The sequence below is a fragment of the Anomaloglossus baeobatrachus genome, chromosome 5 (genome assembly GCF_048569485.1).
Source record: "Anomaloglossus baeobatrachus isolate aAnoBae1 chromosome 5, aAnoBae1.hap1, whole genome shotgun sequence".
Taxonomy (NCBI): Eukaryota; Metazoa; Chordata; class Amphibia; order Anura; family Aromobatidae; genus Anomaloglossus; species Anomaloglossus baeobatrachus.
Window position 1 is genome coordinate 484,189,137 of NC_134357.1, and position 21,055 is coordinate 484,210,191.

Here is a 21,055-nt window from a genome sequence, read left to right on the forward strand (position 1 = left end):
CTTTTTCATATATTCACACTTTCAGTAGGAAGAGAAACCCTTGGCAGTAGCTTACTTTTTGTGAGAGCATAGGACTGGGCATGTTGAAATTCAACAGCCTGATCTTTCTTTTTCCTGACATCTGTTGTCAGAGGGTCTCACCGAAATCAGCAGGTTTGGCCGACGTTTATCTAAAGTGTGTGAGACTTTTATCTGCAGAATACTTGTGCATCCAGCTTTTAGTGAAAGTATTTGGTGCTGTCATGGGTATGACACTATAACCAGGATTAAGGGCACCTAGACTGGCCCTCAGGCTAGGGGCCCTAAACTGTCCTTTATTCCAGAGGTAGGCTTGATGGTAGCCAGGTCTGGACCGCCATCATAGCCCTAACTCCTGAGCAACCCTGGTCTAACACCCCCGGGGAAAGCTGGGACGGGAGTAAAGAATCCCACAAATACCAACAGACAGTGGAAAACCAAAGCTCAATATCACTGCAAGAACACACAGGGGAAAACACAATACAAGCTCAGGGAGAAATACAGTACAGGGAGGAAATAAACAAACACCAAGGATATTTCCACAGCACAACAAATAGCATGCAACCGTTCACCAACAACTGGGCCACCACGCAAAGACCGATAACACTGGAGCAAGGCTAGAGCTATCTTCGGCATGTGAGGTTAGGTTCCACAATCTTTTAAATGGCAGAGGCGGCTGTGATAGGATGTCAGCCATCTGTGACCCCAGCAGCCATTCACCAGCCAGCAGGAATTAACTTCTGCTAAATTAAAGACCAGAAAGCACAAAATAGTCGATGCCCAACTCTGGCTGAGCAACTAAGAAGCATCAGGTTGCTTGCCAGACTCTGCAATACGAATAGAGTCTGGAGGCGCCATAACAGGTGCTGACCATATGTATTTGAACATCGCAGACTGTGGATTGTAGGGGTACTTTGCACGCTGAGACATCGCTTGGCGATAGTACCCGCCCCCGTCGCACATGCGATATCTTGTGATAGCTGCCGTAGCGAACATTATCACTACAGCAGCTTCACACGCACTTACCTGACCTGCGACGTCGCTCTGACTGGCGACCCGCCTCCTTCCTAAGGGGGTGGGTCATGCGGCGTCAGCGACGTCACACAGCAGGCGGCTAATAGAAGCGGAGGGGCGGAGATGAGCGGGACGTAAACATCCCGCCCACCTCCTTCCTTCCGCATAGCCAGTGGAGCCAGGTAAGGAGATGTTTCTCGCTCCTATGGCTTCACACACAGCGATGTGTGCTACCGCAGGAACGTGGAACAACATCGTATCTCCTATTGGTGCGATATTATGAAAATGACCGACACTACACAGATCACCGATTTACGACGCTTTTGCGATCGTTTATCGGCGCATCTAGGCTTTACACGTTGCGACGTCGTTACCGGCGCCGGATGTGCGTCACTTTCTATTTGACCCCGACGATATCGCAGTAGCGATGTCGCAACGTGTAAAGTACCCCTTAGAAAATCTTCCCAAAACTCCCCCCACCACCCAAAAAAAACCCCCAACACATTAATTGTCTTCCTAAAGTGGTTGTCCACTATATATTGAATTAAAAATGGGCCCAAGATCATGTTAAAACAGATGAAAACTGATCTACTGAACCACTGCGGCTTCTCTACAACCCTACCTGGGCCCATGACCAATGTTTTAGCTTCCTCTTTTAGCGGCGAGTGTTCCAGAAAATCAACGGCAAATGATCGGCAGTAGCCCTGACATTCCATCCTCTAGGGAATAAATTAAGCTTTTCTTCCAGGTTGGACAGAACATCAAGGATGCAGGCGGTCTATGGCCACTGAATGTTTGCAGCGGTCACATAATGTATCCAACTGGAAGAGGAAGCGAGGAGACGGGCATGGACACAGGCAACGAAGCGGTTTGACTCATCAGAATTGGAGTTAAACTGAGCAACGTTCGGGAGGATGTTGGATCTGCAGACCAAAGTAGCTTCTGGTGCTTCGATCATGCACAAAGGAAGCTTTAGAAATTATTTTTAGCAGGGCATCGTCATACACCATGAGAGGTCAGGGATGAGACACACTGGGGGCCGCGGACAGATGTGTCACATCATCAGAACAGTGACATAAAGTGCCTTATAGCTACACAGACTTTTATTGGAATGAGTCAGAAGCCGTCCCATGAAGCAAAGGTTACACTGACCTTTCCCATGCAATTATCATATGCACATTAAAGGAATTTAATTAGTAAGAAATGGTCGCCGGTGGAGTAATTAGCATTACAAACATCTCAGAGTCGGCCACTTGCTTGTCTTTTTAAGTCCCTGGTTTAGTCACAGTGTCAGATTGACACCAAATGCTTCGGCATAGCTGATAATGCAACAAAAAGCTAGAAAAAGACAGGAGACCTGCAGAAACCTAAAACATATAGCTCTGACTGTGCAGGAAACAGAGGCCCTACAGTCTAGGCAGGAGCACATAGCCAGAGTCAGGGTCGCAAGGTCTAGATTAGGGTCATATATCAGGAATCACGACACTGCTGGGTCCAGATTTAGAGTAGAAGCATAGAAGAGACGGGGTTGTACTGCTGGGTCCAGGTCTATACCAGGAGCACATAGAAAACAAGGAGAACTTGGAGTGCAAGTATACAGTCAAAAGGTATATTAGAAGCCATGGAGGACTTGTGAACAGCAAAGTGATTTTATAAAAGAACTGAATAGAAAGAGGATTTCAAGTCATTCTTCAGGTGTTTTTTTTAGAGTGGACCTGCTTAAAAGAATTCCTCAAAAAACTCTGTGTGTACACAGCCTTAGAAGTTGAGATACGGGGGGCGTGGCCTGCATGCTGATGGCGACGGCTGCTTGAAGGAGAGCTCTGTGCTTACAGCAGGATAAACCGGCTCTTATCAGCTCACAGATAACAGGATTACCAGCTACAGGAGGTGTGAGTAACCCCAGCCCCCAGCTATGCCTAAGGGGAGACCTAAAAAAACTGGCACTCCAGCCAAACTGACAGACTTCTTCCCCCTGGATAGGGATCTCTCCTCACCAAGCAAGATGGCTTCCCACTCAGCTTCTTCCCACTCCTCACAGGGAGAAACAGGCTGCTTGAAAGGCTGCACAGCCATTCCTCTGACAGAGGAAACCATGCAAGCTCTGCTGAAAACGCTGAGGGCTTCCTTGCAGGCTGATCTCAGAGAAATAGTAAGAGAGCTGAAGGAAGAGATCAGGTCTCTAGGGGTTCGCACAGAGCATGTAGAAACTAAAATGGCTGAATTTGCAATATCACATAACAATCTGATAGATGCTAACACAGCTTTGGAAAAGGAGGTGGAGGCACTAAAACTTAAAATCAGTGATATAGAGGACAGATCCCGAAGAAATAACCTAAAAATCAGAGGGATTCCCTCATCAGTAGCAGATAAAGACCTCCAGGAATACTTCCACAAGTTTCTGCAGCTTATACTCCCTGGATGGGACACCAGAGACCTGATAGTGGACAGGATTCATAGAGTCCCTAAAGCCAAAGGCATAGATCCAGCTCTGCCTAAAGATGTCCTGGCTAGACTTCATTTCTATAAAACAAAAGAAGCTGTGCTGCACACACTGAGGGGAAATCCAGCCCTGCCAGACACTTTCATGGGACTAAAAATCTTCCCAGATCTTTCTGCTGCAACTCTTAATAAAAGAAGAGAATTTGCCCACCTTTCTAAACTCCTTAGAGATCAAGACATCAAGTACAAGTGGGGTTTTCCGGTGAAGATGATAATTTTCAAAGATGGAGGCACTCACATATGTCATACTCCTTCTCAGCTGGGCAAACTGCTGGATGACTGGGGAATAGCCCACCCACCAAACCCTGGTGGGCAGGAGAATCATAGAGGCCCTCCAGACAGGATTAACCCTGAATGGTCAGTAGCTTAGCTGGGACTCCTTCCTGCTTATGGCACCTGCTGTCCCTGCTCCTGTGACACGGGATGTCACGTAGCCCCCCTGATGTTCTCGCCTATGGCGAGCGGTTATACACCGGGCACCCTACTCGGGGCAAACCGGTGTTGTTGGAATTTTTTTGTTTTTGTTCCTCTTCTCACATATGTTCCTTAATTTTTTCTGGAAATTTCTCTCAATTCCTTGCTGGTCTAGCCCCTCTCATCCCTGATGGCGTTTCTAGGAATTCAAACCCCCCTGCGGCTCCAATATGAGAATTAAGATATTGTCTATTAATGTGAACGGACTCAACTCCCCAGCAAAAAGGTCAATGATGTGGAGAGAGGTGAAGGCATCTAACTGTGATATAGCGTGCATTCAGGAGACCCACCTTCTTTCCACAGATAATAAACGGCTACTTCATCCAAGCTTCCAACACACCTTTTTTGCTAATGACTCAAAAAAAAGAGGAGGAGTGGCCATTTTAATAAAGAACTCAGTGGCCTTTAAATTGATAAATGTCAGTTATGGAGCGGATGGAAGATATATTATTTTGTCTTGTTATATCAACAGCGTCCCTTATACCTTGGCAACGGTCTACTCCCCAAATTCATCACAATTGACCTTTGCTAGGAAATTTTTCCAAGCATTCAAAGATACTGCCACAGGGGCGGAAATCATCTGTGGAGACTTTAATATACCTGTAATACGCTCCATGGATTGCTCCAACACCAGCATCCCACATGCTAAGGAACTTAAGCATCTCATCAATGAATTCCATTTTCATGACATCTGGAGATATTTGCACGCATCAGAAAGAGACTATACATTCTTCTCTTCCAGGCATCGCTCATACAGTAGAATTGATTTTTTTTTGGTCGACAGCAAATCTATAAGTAATTGTGTGGCAGCTGATATTGGTTTAATTACTTGGTCAGATCATGCGCCGATCTCTTTGTCTGTTCAGGGTAGCTTTAATGTTCAAAATTCCCCTAGGTGGAGACTGAATACCAGCTTGCTTGGTAGGCAGAAGGTACATGATGAAGTAGAGTCAGTGTTAACAGAATATTTTAAACTTAATAATAATGGGGAAATTTCTGACGAGACCCTGTGGGCTGCGCATAAAGCCGTAGTCAGAGGGCAGCTCATAAAAATAGCCTCCATCCAAAAACGGCAAAAAGACGCAGATATTAAATATATATTAACCCGTATTCATCACCTTGAATCCCTGAATAAAGCCAAAGCATCCCCTAACTTGACTAAAGAAATTGTAACCCATAGATTCCAACTAAGATCCCTACTCCTGCAAAAATACGAACATAATCTTAAAAAAAATAGATCGACATTTTATGCTATGGGGGATAGAGCGGGGTCCTTATTGGCAAGAAGGACGAAAAAACGTGAGATCCAATCTAAAATAGAATTCCTCAGGGACCCAAACGGAACAATCACTAGACATCCCATTGAAATAGCAGAAGCATTTGCGAAATACTATGAGGCCCTGTATAATCTAAAATATGATTCCAATACGTCACAGCCGACTCAAGTGGATATACAGGGTTTCCTAGACACCCTGGATCTTCCCCGGGTCTCAGATGAGCAATTAGAGGAACTTAATCTTCCCTTTACTACACATGAAATCCTAGGTGCCATCAAAATGACTAAGTCTAACTCTGCCCCGGGCCCCGATGGGCTGCCATACGAATATTACAAACAATTTACATCCACTCTGTCCCCCTTTATGTCAAAAACCTTCAATTTTTGGCAAAATAAAGGGTCAATTTCCCCAGACAACTTAGAAGCGATAATTATCACGCTACCAAAGCCAGGGAAACCTGCAGACACCCCGGGTAATTTTAGGCCCATTTCACTCCTAAATTGTGATGTTAAAATTTATGCCAAACTAGTGGCAGATAGACTTCATAAAGTGATCCCGACCTTAGTGGCTCCAGACCAAGTTGGGTTTGTGACAGGCAGGCAATCTAAGGATGGCACCAGACGGATGCTTGACTTGATTGGACTGGTGGAGATATCGGGTGAACCCAGTGCATTCCTGCCTCTTGATGCTGAAAAAGCCTTTGACAGGGTGCACTGGGGATACCTGGAGAGAGTTCTAACAAAATTCGGGTTCTTGGGGAAAATCAAGTCATCCATTCTAGCCCTCTACTCTTACCCAAATGCGTCAGTGTTGGCATCGGGGTTTCTGTCATCTAAATTTCAAATAAGTAATGGCACCCGCCAGGGGTGTCCATTGTCTCCCGCTATTTTTGCTTTAGTGGTAGAACCTCTGGCGGAAGCTATACGAAAAAACATAGCCATTTCTGGTATAAGAGTTACGGAATTTGAACATAAACTTGGTTTATACGCAGACGATGTGATAATTTCCTGTTCTAACCTTGCAGTGTCGATTCCAGCAGTGGTGAACACATTATCAAACTTTTCTAAAGTGTCGTATTATAAGCTTAATGCGGCAAAGTCTTTGATACTGCCGTTTAATGTACCGGCGGAGGCCAGGAGTGCGCTGGAGGGGGCCTTTCAATTCAAATGGTGCGACAGGGGGATACCTTATTTGGGTATTAAGCTGACACCATCGCAGATGTTAATTAAAGAAAATTTGGAACCTCTGATCCAAAATTTAGAAAAGGAATTGGGAAGGTATGAAAAAATATCATTGTCCTGGATGGCCAGGATACAGTCCTTTAAAATGGTTTTCTTACCCAAAATATTGTATGTGCTCAGATGCCTTCCCATCAAAATTTCTCACAAAACCCTGATGAAACTTCAATCGTTGACTAACAAATTTGTCTGGGGTAATAAAAGGGCTAGGGTCGCAGGTATAGTGTTATACCCCCCATATGACTTAGGGGGATTGGGCACCCCAAACATAACGGCATATTATAAAGCCTTACTAATTGAATCACTAAAGGAATGGTGGCGTCCAGGTAATTCACATAGATGGGCTCAGATTGAAAATTTCCTGTCCCGCCAGGGCTCGGTCAGAAGAATGATGGAAGCAGAATATTTGAGCCGTTCACGGTTCTCCCCGTGTGTTCCCACCATGTCAGCCTCCCTGGAGGTCTGGAGAAATGACTTGATTCATAAGATTCAGATTCCTCTTTCAGAGATTTCCCTCAAGTCGTTGGAATCTCAAATCCCCTTTTTGAATCTGGCCAGGTGGGAGGGATCGGGCATTACAGTGCTGGCGGATCTATACTCTGATTTGGGTGTTAACCCCTTTAATGAAATAGTACGGGAACACCCCTCTTTAAAGGGCTGTTTCTATCAACACATCCAAATTAGTCATTTTCTGGCCTCTAAATTTCCTCCAAAGTCAAAGCCTCTGTTACCTACAACAAAAGCTTTGGTATTTAAAAAGATAATTAAATCCAAAGGTATCTCCTCGACATACAAATGGCTCAATAACCCCCCCGAAGAGCAAAAATCTCCTTATATGAATAAATGGGACGTGGAGTTGAGTGTCTCTACCTCTCCTTCACACTGGCACTTGGCATCAGCAAATATCCAAAAATATTCCAAGTGTATAAATCATCTGGAGCAACTGAAAAAAGTACACCTGCGATGGTATCGGTCCCCAGCCAACTTAGCACAGTTCCTCCCAAATTATTCGCCACATTGTTGGAAGGGCTGCCTCCAAAGAGGTACTCTTGGTCACTGCTGGTGGGCTTGTCCCAAGGTTTTCTCGTTCTGGTTGGAGGTGTTTGGCCTGATGGGTGAGCTGACAGGAAATCCTATTAATCCGAATCCGGCTCTGGCAGTGCTAAACGTGGGTATAGAGGAGTTCTCCTGGGAATCCAGGGGTTTATTAGTTCACATTCTAGTAGCTGCCAGATATTGCATAAGTTTGCACTGGAAATCCCCAAAGACGCCTACATTAGTTGAACTATATAACCGAATTAATCTCCAATGCCAATACGAGTTCTGTCTGGCTCACTCCATCCGCGCCAAAAACAAAATACTTCACATTTGGGACACGTGGCTAAACTCTGTATATGCATCCCCTGTCAGGCATCTGTCTCCAGGGCAAACTGTTGATAATTAAAAATGGGTCAAATAGGGTCAAAGAGAGTGTTACGCAGGGAGTTCACCCATACCACATGTCAATATTCAAGGTGTTTAAATCTCTGTTGTTGTTACTGCTCGGGCTACCCCGAAACGCCATCCAATACCCCCCCCCCTTCCCCTCCCTGGTTGCTTCCTTGCAACCATCCATGGTTCTCCCCATCTCCCCCACCTCTCTCTCCCCTCCCTTTTCTTATCTTCCTTTCTTACTCTCTGGTTCTGGTTGTTTGGATCCCTCATTTTGAGGATTAAAGAGTAAATTGGTAGGTTGACTCTATACGTATTGGGTATTGATTAACCTAAAAAAGTTGCAACTTGCATCAGACATGATTGGTGGTGGTGTGACAGGAAATGTGAATCATAATCAAAGGTGTTACTACCACATGTTACAGCGTGGTTTTCTTTGTGTATTATTGCCAATGATACCTGAATTTCTCCTTTTTTTTGTAATGTAACTTCCTACAATAAAAATTGATTGGAGTAAAAAAAAAAGAAGTTGAGATACAGGTCTGGAAAAGAAACTAATAGTAGAAGCAGAGGTGGCGCTGCTGCGTCTAGGTAAAGAGTAGGGCCTGATACTAAAAGATGAGGAGCGCTGCTGGGTCCATGTCTTGAGTAGGAATACATTTTAGAAGTTGAGGAGCAATGCTGGGTCCAGGTCTAGAGTAGGAACAGATAATTGAAGATAAGGAGTGCTGCTGGGTCCAAGTCTACAGTAAAGGTCCAGTCACACTAAGCAACTTACCAGCGATCCCAACAACGATAGGGATCGCTGGTAAGTTGCTAGGAGGTTGCTGGTGAGCTGTCACACTGCGACGCTCCAGCGATCCCACCAGCAACCTGACCTGGCAGGGATCGCTGGAGCGTGGCTACACGAGTTGCTGGTGAGCTCACCAGCAACCAGTGACCAGCCCCCAGTCTCCTAGTTACAGCACACATCAGGTTAATTAACCCGATGTGTGCTGCAGCTAAATGTACACAGAGCAGGGAGCAGCGCACAATGCTTAGTGCTGGCTCCTTGCTCTCCTAGTTACAGCACACATCGGGTTAATTACCTGATGTGTGCTGCAGCTACATGTGCACAGAGCAGGAGCTGGCACTGACAGTGAGAGCGGAGGAGGCTGGTATCAAAGGTAAATATCGGGTAACCAAGGACAGGGCTTCTTGGTTACCCGATGTTTACATTGGTTACCAGCGTCCGCAGAAGCCGGCTCCTGCTGCCTGCACATTAGTTGTTGCTGTCTCGCTGTCACACACAGCGATCTGTGCTTCACAGCAGGACAGCAACAACTAAAAAATGGCCCAGGACATTCAGCAACAACCAACGACCTCACAGCAGGGGCCAGGTTGTTGCTGGATGTCACACACAGCAACATCGCTAGCAACGTCACAAAAGTTGTTCGTTACCAGCGATGTTGCTAGCGATGTTGCTTAGTGTGACGGGGCCTTAAGAACACATTTTAGAAGCTGAGGAGCGCTACTGGGTGCAAGCATAGGGTAAGAACACATTTTAGAAGTAGAGGAGCACTACTGGGTGGAGGCCTAGAGTAAGAGCATAGTTTAGAAGCTGAGAAGCACTGTTGGATGGCAGTTTACAGTACAAACATATTAGAACCAGAAAACACAGCTGGGACCACGTGTAGAGTGGGTGATATACATTAGAAACTGGTTGCAGGTCTCATAGAATTCCATCCTTAGCTCCTCAGCTTCCAACATTATAGAAACTTCTAACATCAATGTAATGACGACTTATGAGGGAACAACCATCTTAAACATGACCTTAACACCTACCACTGCACATTAAAAAGGTGAGATGCCTGAGCCCACGTTAAGTAACCATCTGACAATGATTTCTTCACCAGAGCCTCTCTACGAGTCTCAGTATTGCCACTGATGTCATACACGCTCTGTGCACAATTATTAGTCAGTGAGTATTTTGACCATATCATCATTTTCAAGCAGATTTTCCAGCTCCAAGCTGAATAAATGTGAATGCTTATTGGATGAAGCAGATCAGATGATATGTATGTGTGGCAGAATTATTAGGCGGCTTGTTTTCCGCAGGCAAAATTGGCCAAAAATGATTTAACTGACTCTGAAAAGTAAACATTTTTACAAGTTTTACGGAGGAATGCAGTACCATTAAAATTACTAAGAACTTTATCCGTTATCACAGAATCATCAAAAGTTTTGTTGCAAAGTCAACGAACTCAAAGAAAAAGAAAAAAAAAAGTACATTAACGGCTAAAGTTTTGAGAAGAATCATATCTGAAGCGAGCAGGAAGCCATTATCCTCCAGTGCGGTCATATTCCAGAACGGCAATCTCCGAGGAGAGCCCAGAAGTACAAGGTCTTCACTGTTCAAAGACACAAGAGAGGTAAGGAGGCTCAAACCGACCATCACTGAGCAAGACAGAAGAGGAAATGTCAAGACTGGGACAAGAAATAACTGAAGATAGATTCTTCAAAGGTTCTATGGACTGAGAAGATGAGACCATATATATGGGCCATGGCTGGATCAATAACGGGCACAGACCTTCACTTCTACTCAGACACCAGCATAGTGGAGGTGGGTACTGCTATGGGTAGGTATCATGGCGGTGTTGGACTCTGTTCTCACTGCAGAGTCTGACAAGCAGTGTGACGTCTCTTACTTGTTCAGCCTAACTGCTCTCCAGTCCTGCAGGAGTTAATTCCTCCTGGCTTGTGAACTGCTGCTACTAGCTAAAGCTGCTAATGACCACTCACAGCCGCCTTCACTAATTATAAGGTTCTGCATCCGGTTGCTCCTCACCGAATATAGCTCCAGCGTTGCTTCAGCAATAACGGTCCTATTGTAGTGATCCAGAGCCTGGTGATTTGTGGTGTGCTTACCTGTGTGGTGTGGAAACATCCCCATTGTTCATTTATTTCGTCCCTGTGTTTTATTTCCTCCTATTGTCTCTCCCCTTTGGCTGATTGCAGTGTGTTTGTGTTTTAGTTCTCCTCCTGTCTTATTTGTTGGGTTGGCTTCTCCGGTCGTGGCCTTCTCCTGGGGTGTGGGAAAGGGGTGTTAGATCAGGGTTCGGACAGTTCTGGTGGCCCAGAACTAGCTACCATCAAGCGTACCTCTGGGATAAGGGATAGCGCAGGGTTCCTAGCTTGAGGGCCAGCATAGAGGTCCCTGTTTCAGTTACCCTATTTCCCCATGACACCTTTTCAGGTTGAAGATGGACTCAATATAAACTCCCAAACCTAGTGCCAGTTTTTAGAAAACACTTTCTTAAAGCAGTGGTACAGAAAAAAGTCTGCATCTTTCAAGAAAACCAGCATTATTCTGTAGGACAATGCTCCATCACAGCCTTGAAGTTTCCACTGCTTGCCTGCCAATAAGGGCCTCAGATGAAAGAATAATGACCCAGCTCCTTCCTCACCAGTCCTGAACCCTATTGAGAACTTGTTGGCTCTTCTTAAACGGGAGATTAACGGTGAAGGAAAAGAGTCACCTCAGTGATCGGTGTCTGGGAGGCTGTGGTTGGTGTGGCTCAAAAAGTTGATCTTCAACAGAATTGAAAGCTGACAGATTCCATGGATGGACAGCTTATGGCTGTTATTAAAAAGAAGGCGGCTATATTGGTCACAGAGATTTATTTTTTGTATGCATTTTGAGCTGTTTGATTATTCTCATTTGAACAGATGAAAATAAACTATTGAGATGGGAAAATATACGATTTTCTTTCAGTTACATAATAATTCTGCAAACTGATAGTTGGTCAATTGTTTACTTTGTTAAATATTTAGCTTTATTTGCCGTTTGGCTTGATTGATGGCTCTGTAGTTGTTCAATAATAAAACGAATCATGAAAAATACAAAGTGTATATTGGTATAATGGCCGTGTACCAGTAGGGCTTGTGCTGGCTGTTCTGTACATAATGGTGTGCAGTAATAACACAGTAATTATAGCCAATACTACATAAGTTATTTACACCTTTCAGATCCATGCTGCTAAATCTCACTTATCAAAGTGTGTATCCGCTGCAATCTACATTTTCCTCCCAGCGTCAGCATTGAGCCAAGAACGCTGCCACCCTCCAGCTTGATAGCCTAACCTTTGGTGGTGAAACGTCTCTTTCAATCAGTCGCTCACTTCTCCGACAGGTGACTGTGACATTCATCTTCCCCTTTATGTTACAGATTTTGAAGAACTTCCAACGGGGAACTATAATTCCTGTATTCCTTACCCTCTCCTTTGCTGAACGCGTTCAGAATTGCTTTCGGATATCAGTCATTTCAGACTTGGGAGAAGATGACCGTAGTGTTTTTCAATGGGATATCGGAGTCTCAAAAAGGAAATAAAAAAGGATTCCCTTCGTGATAAATTAGCTATAAATGACATGTCAACTTGTGTTATGTCATTGATGATGAAACCTCATTTTGGGCACAAACCTCTATACCAGCCTGAACCATTCTTTATTGTGCAGGCTGAAGAATGCCTGATATTACCGTATATATTAATAATCATATATTATGGAGCAGCCAGGAGTAATTCTTCTATTGCTCGACGTCTCCGTCTCACACAACTGGTGATAATACAGAAACCAAGCAAAGGAGGCGACTGCGTGGGAGGGAGACACAGCAGAAACATCAGACCTAATTGTGTGAACTGAAGACGCTCAATGTATTGTCTGCTAAAAAAACTGAGAAAACAAACTTGTTGCTGTCTTTACACCCCACTATCAGGTATTATGTTTCCTCCATACCTTATATCAGGCGGAAGTGAAGGAAAATATCACAACATGGAGGCGGCAGGGGAGGCCCAAATGTACACGATTCATATGGATTATTTTTGCTCATTTCATTCACATGCTCATTAAATATATACTGATTGGCAATGATTTAGTAGTCTATATACATAGGCAGACTGAGAAAGAGTATGTGACAGATCGCAAAGTGTGTATAGGCCGATACTTCTCAGCAACACAAATCCTATTTACATAGGACAATGTTGAGAACGATTATATTTTATGCAGCACAAGAGATCATTTCACCTGACGAACAAGCGTTTTGTTAATTAGTTTTGTCATCGGCATCCTGTTTAGACTACAAAATTATCGTAAACGTGGTGTCCTAGTACAGTAATACTTTGACTTAACAGTTTAATTTGTTCTGTGATCGAGCTCTTAACTTAATGTGCTCTGATGTCAAATAAAATTTCCATATTAAAATTAATTGAAATGCTATCAATCTGTTCTAACCCATACTTATGAACCCCCATCCTGGTATATGGCCCCCATCCTGCTACTGTATATATAAACCCCCAACCTGGTAAATGGCCCTCATCCTGGTATACATGATCCCCATCCTGGTACATGGGCACCATCCTAGTATATATAATCCCGCATCCTGGTACATGGCCCCCCATTCCGTTATATATGAATCCCCATCCTAGTACATGGCCCCCATCTTGGTATGTATGATCCCCTGTCCTGGTACATAGCCCCCATCTTGGTATATATGATCTCCCATCCTGGTTCATGGCTCCTATCAAGTCGCACACTTAAACTATTATACTCACCCTCCCTCCAGTTCTCCGCAGCGCACTCATCTCATGCAATCAGCTGACCAGCATGTGAAAGTGCAGCACTCACACGGTGATCAGCTGACCGCACTTACACACTGATCAGCTGACGTGCTCTCACACGCTGATCAGCTACCTGCATGAGATGAGGACGCCACGCTGCGGGGAATCGCAGGGAGGGTGCGTATAAGTTGCTTGTGAATCACATTTCTGCTAGCATCAGTAATGTAATGTATGTACACAGCGACTCCACCAGCAGCATAGGGAGTGCAGCTCGAGTATAATACAGGATGTAACTCAGGATCAGTACAGGATAAGTAATGTAATGTATGTACACAGTGACTGCACCAGCAGAATAGTGAGCGCAGCTCTGGAGTATAATACAGGATGTAACTCAGGATCAGTACAGGATAAGTAATGTAATGAATGTACACAGTGACTCCACCAGCAGAATAGTGAGCGCAGCTCTGGAGTATAATACAGGATGTAACTCAGGATCAGTCCAGGATAAGTAATGTAATGAATGTACACAGTGACTGCACCAGCAGAATAGTGAGTGCAGCTCTGGAGTATAATACAGGATGTAACTCTGGATCAGTCCAGGATAAGTAATGTAATGAATGTACACAGTGACTCCACCAGTAGAATAGTGAGCGCAGCTCTGGTGTATAATAGAGCCAGGATGTAAATAAGGATCAGTACAGGGTAAGAAATGTAATGTATGTATACTTTTGCCTTCTTTCCATCTGCTTTCTGATTTTCAGCTTGAATTGAATTGAAAGCAACTGGATTTTTTTACATTGATGGCCATGAGAAATTAATCATGACGAATGTGTCCTTCATTAACCGATCTTTTTTTTTTTAGCACTGAATATGCCCAGAACACTAGACATATTCAGAGACACGTTTAGTAAACAGATCCACTAACAATGGAATAAGAGAGAATGAAAATCAAAGTGTTTTGTTTTGTTTTTTTTAAATAGATCCTATTTTCTTTTAAACCAGATCCATACAGAAACCCCACTCTACACACATTAGAGATCTTTCTAGCAAATGTTAATTCGGTCAGCAGTTATCTTGTCTGGCTCTCCCATACACAGGAGCGCTTGGTTGGTTAAGATTTTCGGTGTTCTCTATAAAAAAGTATTTGCCAGACATCTCCGGTGGAGGCTTATCTCTGAAGAACAAAAGAATTGGGAGCCAAAAATTGAACATGCCGGATCCCTATTGTAACGGCTGCCTGGATCAACAGACTCAGACAGGCTGTAATGGACAGACTAGGGGGAAGCCCCTCACCAAGCAGGACCCCCATAACCCTGAAACCCTTTAACCCCTATACAGGGATTTGGAATTACACAGGGCCCTGGAGATCACTACCTGTGGAAGGCTGCAGTCCGAGAGAGTAGTCGTCAGGCAGGGTCAAACCAGGAATAGCAGAACAGGGACAGAATCGGCAGGCAAGGACGTAATCAGAAAACGTAGCAGTGGTCAAATCCGGGTCGAGCAGCGAGGTACAAAAACAGCAGGCAGGAGGGTAGTCAGGAAACACGCAGAAGTCACAGGAATCAAAATACAAACAGCACATGAGCCAGGAGTACAGAACTATCTCTGGCAGTGGTCATGTGACAGGAGGGGGAATAAGAAGGGTGTGGTGTCTTCCCATTGGCTGTAGCTGGCAACTTCAGCTGGAAGACACATGCCACCCACAGTCAGCCAGTAGTACTGCAGATCTCAAGATAACCCAGCCCAGTGGATGATCGGAGCCTGCGCCCACCGGTGCTGCTGGCATCGACTCCTCTCCCATCACCAGCACCATCCACAGCAGGAACACAGCGTCGCCTGGCGATCGGAGCAGAAGTCGCTGAAGCAGACTCCGGTGCTGACGTAACACCTATCTCCTCCAGCAGCAATCATCTCTGTGGGAGCCCTCATACCCATTAGACTGTCAACCAAATTTATATCGGATAGGTTAGTCAAATGTGTATGGGGAATTTATCATCTTTCCCCCATTTCACTCAACCCCGTAACAGACCTATCCATCATAGTCAATGGCTGCTCATTCTCCACAGTCCCATATGCTCGCTGCCTCGGGGTAACTCTTGACTTTGCTCTCTCCTTCATGCCACATATCCAAGCCTTTCCACCTCCTGCTGACTCCAACTCAAAAATATTTCCTGGATTTGTACATTCATTACCCAAGATTCTGAAAAAACACTAGTGCATGACCTCATCATCTCCCACCTAGACTACTGCAACCTCCTGCTCTAGCACTCTCACACCCCTCCAACCTATCTTAAGCTCTGCTACTCGACTAATCCCTGCTATTCCCCATCTTCTCAAGTCTGCAAATCCTTTCATTGGCTTCCCATTGCCCAAAGACTCCAATTCAAAACCCTAACAATGACATACAAAGCCATCTACAACCTGTCTTCTCCATACATCTGTGACCTAGAGACCCGGTGCTTACCTGCACGCAACCTCCGATCCTCACAAGATCTCCTTCTCTACCCACTTATCTCCTCTTCTCACAATCGGATACAAGATTTCTCTCGTGCCTCCCCTATACTCTGGAACTCTCTACCCCAACATATCTTACGCTCACCTACCGTAGAATCTTTCAAAGGAACCTGAAGACCAACCTCTTCCGACAAGCCTACAACCTGTAGTAACCCTCACTCTACTGTACCACCGAACGACCAACTCTACCCTCACCTACTGTATCCTCACCCATCCCCTGAAAAGCGTGAGGCTCACATGCAGGGTCCTCTCTCTCCTCCTGTACCTGTCTGTGTTTTGTACTGTTCATGATTATTGTGCTTGTTTTTATTATGTATGTCCCTTTTTCACATGTAAAGCTCATAGAATAAATTACGCTATAGTAATAAATAATAATAATTAATTTTCACTTGGCGTCCCTTTTTGGTCCGCTTGTAATAGAGTTGTTTTTTCCTACTGGGTCCAATACAAAAGGATAACAAATGGACACATGAACAGATTGTTAGACCATGTACACAGTGACGCACCATCCTGATCGCATAGTCACTGGATAATGCCCTTGATGAGTATTGTGAGTACTATATAAGATACATCAGTAGATCAGCTACTCCCTGAATCCTTTCATTACAATCTCAATAGACAGCAATGTGGAGGGGTCTTTAAATGGATTACATAGCGCTTTCACAAATAATGTGGGGCTGAGCGTTTTGCATAGTTCACTGATATAATTAGCTCACCCATCAAACTCAATTAGTATGATTTCTGCAGATGCTCCAGCTGAGATGAGATGTTATAGATTGAAATCTTGACTAATGGTGGGAGGTATCTGCTCTGAAAAACACTACAACTGGGGAAACACAGGCTTCTCAGGATTATGGTGATAGTAAATCTCCGTATCACAGAAAGACCACCCATCCTGACAAATGTGAAGAGCCAATATTCTGTATTACAAGGGGCCTTGGCACATTACAGAAGCTTTTACCATAATACCTCCTCATAATTTACAGGGATATTACATATTACAGATCATTAGAATGGCATACTATCAATATCGTAAGACCACACGGCTCAATTATAATGTTCTCTGCATCCTTCAGACACCTTTGAAAACAATGCTGAAACAGGGAGCCATCAGCTCTCTGCACCACCATACAGCCTGAGTCTTAGCGCAGCAGGCACAAGACATCACCATATTGCGCCTATTGCTGCACATAGGAGCAGCATATCGGGTAGTGGATGTGTGGAAACCATCATGGGAGGTGAGGGTACCATACTGAGTGAGTGGAGCTATGCTGGCTGTCATACTGGGTAGGTGGTTCTCAGAGGTCCATTATAGCGTGTGTGGTCGTCTATGGGCAATCATACCCTGCGTGGGGGATCGTAAGGGCATTTAATGTGGGAAGGCTGTGGGAGAATCATTCATGTCGGGAGGGGACTGTATGGACTTCATATTGTATGTAGGACTGTTGGAGCCATAATACTGTGTCTAGGTGGACTGTTGGAGAATCACAATGTGGGGTAGGCTATAGGCAATGAGAATCATACCGTGCATGTGGGGGTGGTACTGTGTTGACAAATTGTGTGGGGGAATTAGCTATGGGGATATCATACAATGTGCAGTGAGGTGGAAGGGGGAGCATTTTTGAAGGCAACATACTCTACATAGGCCATTAAAGGGGTATTTTAGTAGGTGAGAATACTACAGTCCTTCAGTGGGGGCACCATTACTGTGTATGTACTGAAATATGCCATTCTGTGACTGCACCAGTGTGCCGAGACACAGCGAAATATTTTGTTTTTTTGAGTGAAGTTGGGGGCCCAATTGGAACGTTTGCTATGGGGGGGGGCCATGATTTCTAGGTAGGCCCCTGTATCTATATAAATACCCATTTACACATGTATATTGTAAAGATACAGCTCACTTGGCGGTGTTTGAAGTAGGCACGGGAGGCGTCTTTAAACAAAATGTCCAGACTGCTTTATTAAAGCTCCATAAAGCGAGCCACAAACAGGGAAAATAAACAACCGGGAAACAGGATACACAGTCCTAGCAAAGGCACTACAGTGCTAACCCAGCACACCAGTACAAGCATGGAGACTTCACACAGGAGGGCTTCTTACCTCCACATACAGACAGCTAATGAACCCACCTGGATTTTCTTATGTGCACCATACCACGACCCGAGGTGGAGATATGTGAGCAACCAGTCCCACCAATTTTTCTGACTGCTCGTAAACCTGGCGCTTGTCAGCCCCATTAACCCTCTCAGTACTATACGTCCTGGAGCTAGCTTCCAGGCTTACATCACAGAGGATAACCGCCTCTGTTACACATATCTCCCCTGCATCACATGTCCAGCTGCCATCTTACAATATATACTATATATATATATATATATATATATATATATATATCCATGTGTATGTATTCATGTGTGTATACTTAAATAGTTGATAGATAGAGGAACACACACAGCCTGGAGACCGAGGTCTAAATCTTGTAGGTGGACATTAGTTATACACTGTCAGTGCTGGCTTTGTTTATGCAGGAGAGAGAGATGCCGGAGGGGGATACATAAATCTATACCATGTGAGTGGTTTTATTTATTTGTATCAGGAAATGATGCTGTTCATCAGCTGTGGCTACGAGGTGACAGATAAAAAATGTTCCTGCTCAATAGGATTATTATTCTCAGTACTGAAATCCAAAAGAAGAACATTTTTTTTAATATAGAAAAAACATCATAGTGGAAAACATACAATAAAAACACAACACCATAGTGTGAGAGATAGGACTTGTCTGAGCCATAACATCCGTTGTGCTGCACCGCATAATATGTGTCTCCCTGACATGGTTTGTGAAGCTCCACTTTTGATTGTCTCCTGCGGTTTAGCTTTTAGTCAGCTTTCTATGACCTGCATGTCCATATAAATAGTTTAGGAGGGTGGATCCTACTGACAGATGCCCTTTAATATTAAGGTTGTATACTCACCATTAATCTCGGTGTAGAATTGGCTACATGGAGGTGTCGGCTTTACTGTCCAGATCTACAACCTGAATAATGAACAGTCATGTTAAGGCTACTTTCACACATCCGGCTTGAGCCCTGCGGCTCAATCCGGCTGTGCAAGCTATGCAACGGATGCGGTGAAAACACCGCATCCTTTGCATAAGTTTTTCCCATGCGGCCCGCCCGGTTTTTGCCGCTTGCGGCATGCTACTGAGCATGCGCAGTGGCAAAAACCGCATGCGGCGGCCGAATGCGGTATTTGCCGCATCGCGCCGCATCCGGCCGCCATAGGCATGCATTGAGAGATGCGCCGCATCGGCCGAATGCGGCACGATGCGTTTTTTTTTTGCCGCACGAAAAAACGTGCCAGGCAACGTTCCATCCGGCCGCCGCATCGGCTAAATCTGCCGCATGCGGCAAAAACCGGATGGAACGCAAGGCCATGCGGCACAATGCGGCACTAATTAAAGTCTATGAAGGAAAATCGCAATCGGCAGCAAAAAAAACCGGTTGCGATTTTCCTGCAAAGTGCCGGATTGTGGCGCAGAAGAAAAACCGGAGGTGTGAAAGTACCCTAAGCGACATCTTGAGATATCTTGTCAGAGCGATCATCTCCAATTCTCATCACATAAGTCAGGAGCTGCCACCAGGTGATGTCCATGATAAATGACCCGTCCAACATTTTGGTAAATCGCCTCCTGTATTCTGTATACTTAATAGCTGCATTTTATTTTGTATTACATTCCATGAGAAACAGGATTGGGCCAGGACTGCCGGCTGCCGGAGACATAAGTCATCTGTCAGATCAAGAAGATGTCATGTAATTGGACTATGGCTATAAGAAAGATGTGTAACCAAATCATTCAAGATGACTCTGTACACGTCACCCATATACAGCCAGATGACTATTAGACCATGAGGGTAAATGCTCTGCTGCCAATTAGAAGGGTTTGGAGCCACTTCCAGACATATTGGTTACAGGCGGTTTTGCATTGTAGTGAAGGACAAATGGTCTTCAAGAGTCAAAAAAATCCAATCTGCTGCCATTACAGCTTATCATCACTGCTATCACAAGAACTATGTGTCATTTAAGAGCTGACTAAGAACAGAGGACTTCCCATGTAGACAACTGAATAAGTGGCACAGGGATCAGAACGCGTCAGACAGCGGGGCAGCACATGAAGCACATTCCTTAGCATGTCCAGCCTACAGAAGGTCTATCACTTCTTACACCTTGATATGGCAGACTTGGCTGAATGTGTCCTATTTACCGAGTGCGCAAGATTAGAAAACAATATATACATTATATATTGGTCTCAACGGAATCCCATTGGAAAATCCACATCGCATGGTTTCCGCCAACAAGTCATGATAAAAAAACATACTTGCTTGTTTAATACTTTTTTCTAAGCTAAACAAGCCCACGTTTTTCTAATCTCTCACTTTAGGAGAGATCTTCCCATCCCATGGTATAATCTAGTTTACAACTATGAACTGACTTCCCAATATTATTTTTAGACTGTGGAGCAAAAAGACAAACCCCATATCCTAGAAGCAGCCTTACAAGTGATTTCTAGAGAGGCAATTATACATTAGGATCACAGGATTTTATCTCTTATTTATACACCCTAAAATCTTGTTTGCTTTTGTATGCCGCCCCGACGCAGACCGGGGTGCTCGGATCCGGGGTGGTCGTGGCTCGAGGGGTCCGGACCCGGGCTCAGCTAACACTCCGATCCTTGGAAAGGGATTATTTACAGGGGAGAAGTTTGTGACGCCACCTGCGGGTTGCGGTAATGGGAGTACTGCCTCTGCTGGAAGGAGTACCGGGGCAGATGGTATGGAGCAGCAAGGTGTCAATCCCTCCGCAGGTAGGGAAGACCCCAGCCTCTGGGGATTTTGGTGGGATGTTTCTGAGCGCAGGGTGCAGGGGAGCCAGGTTACTCACTGTGGGTAGTCGTGGTGTGGAATGATGATTATAAAGCAGACTCTCACATTGATGA

The 21,055-nt window shown here is 44.7% G+C and overlaps 1 protein-coding gene across 1 annotated transcript in view; it reads right to left on the minus strand.

Annotated features, from left to right (window-relative positions):
- SLC39A11 (solute carrier family 39 member 11) overlaps positions 1-21,055 on the minus strand; it is a 550,060-nt gene that overhangs the window by 29,832 nt on the left and 499,173 nt on the right. The gene's annotated exons all lie outside the window — the stretch shown is intronic.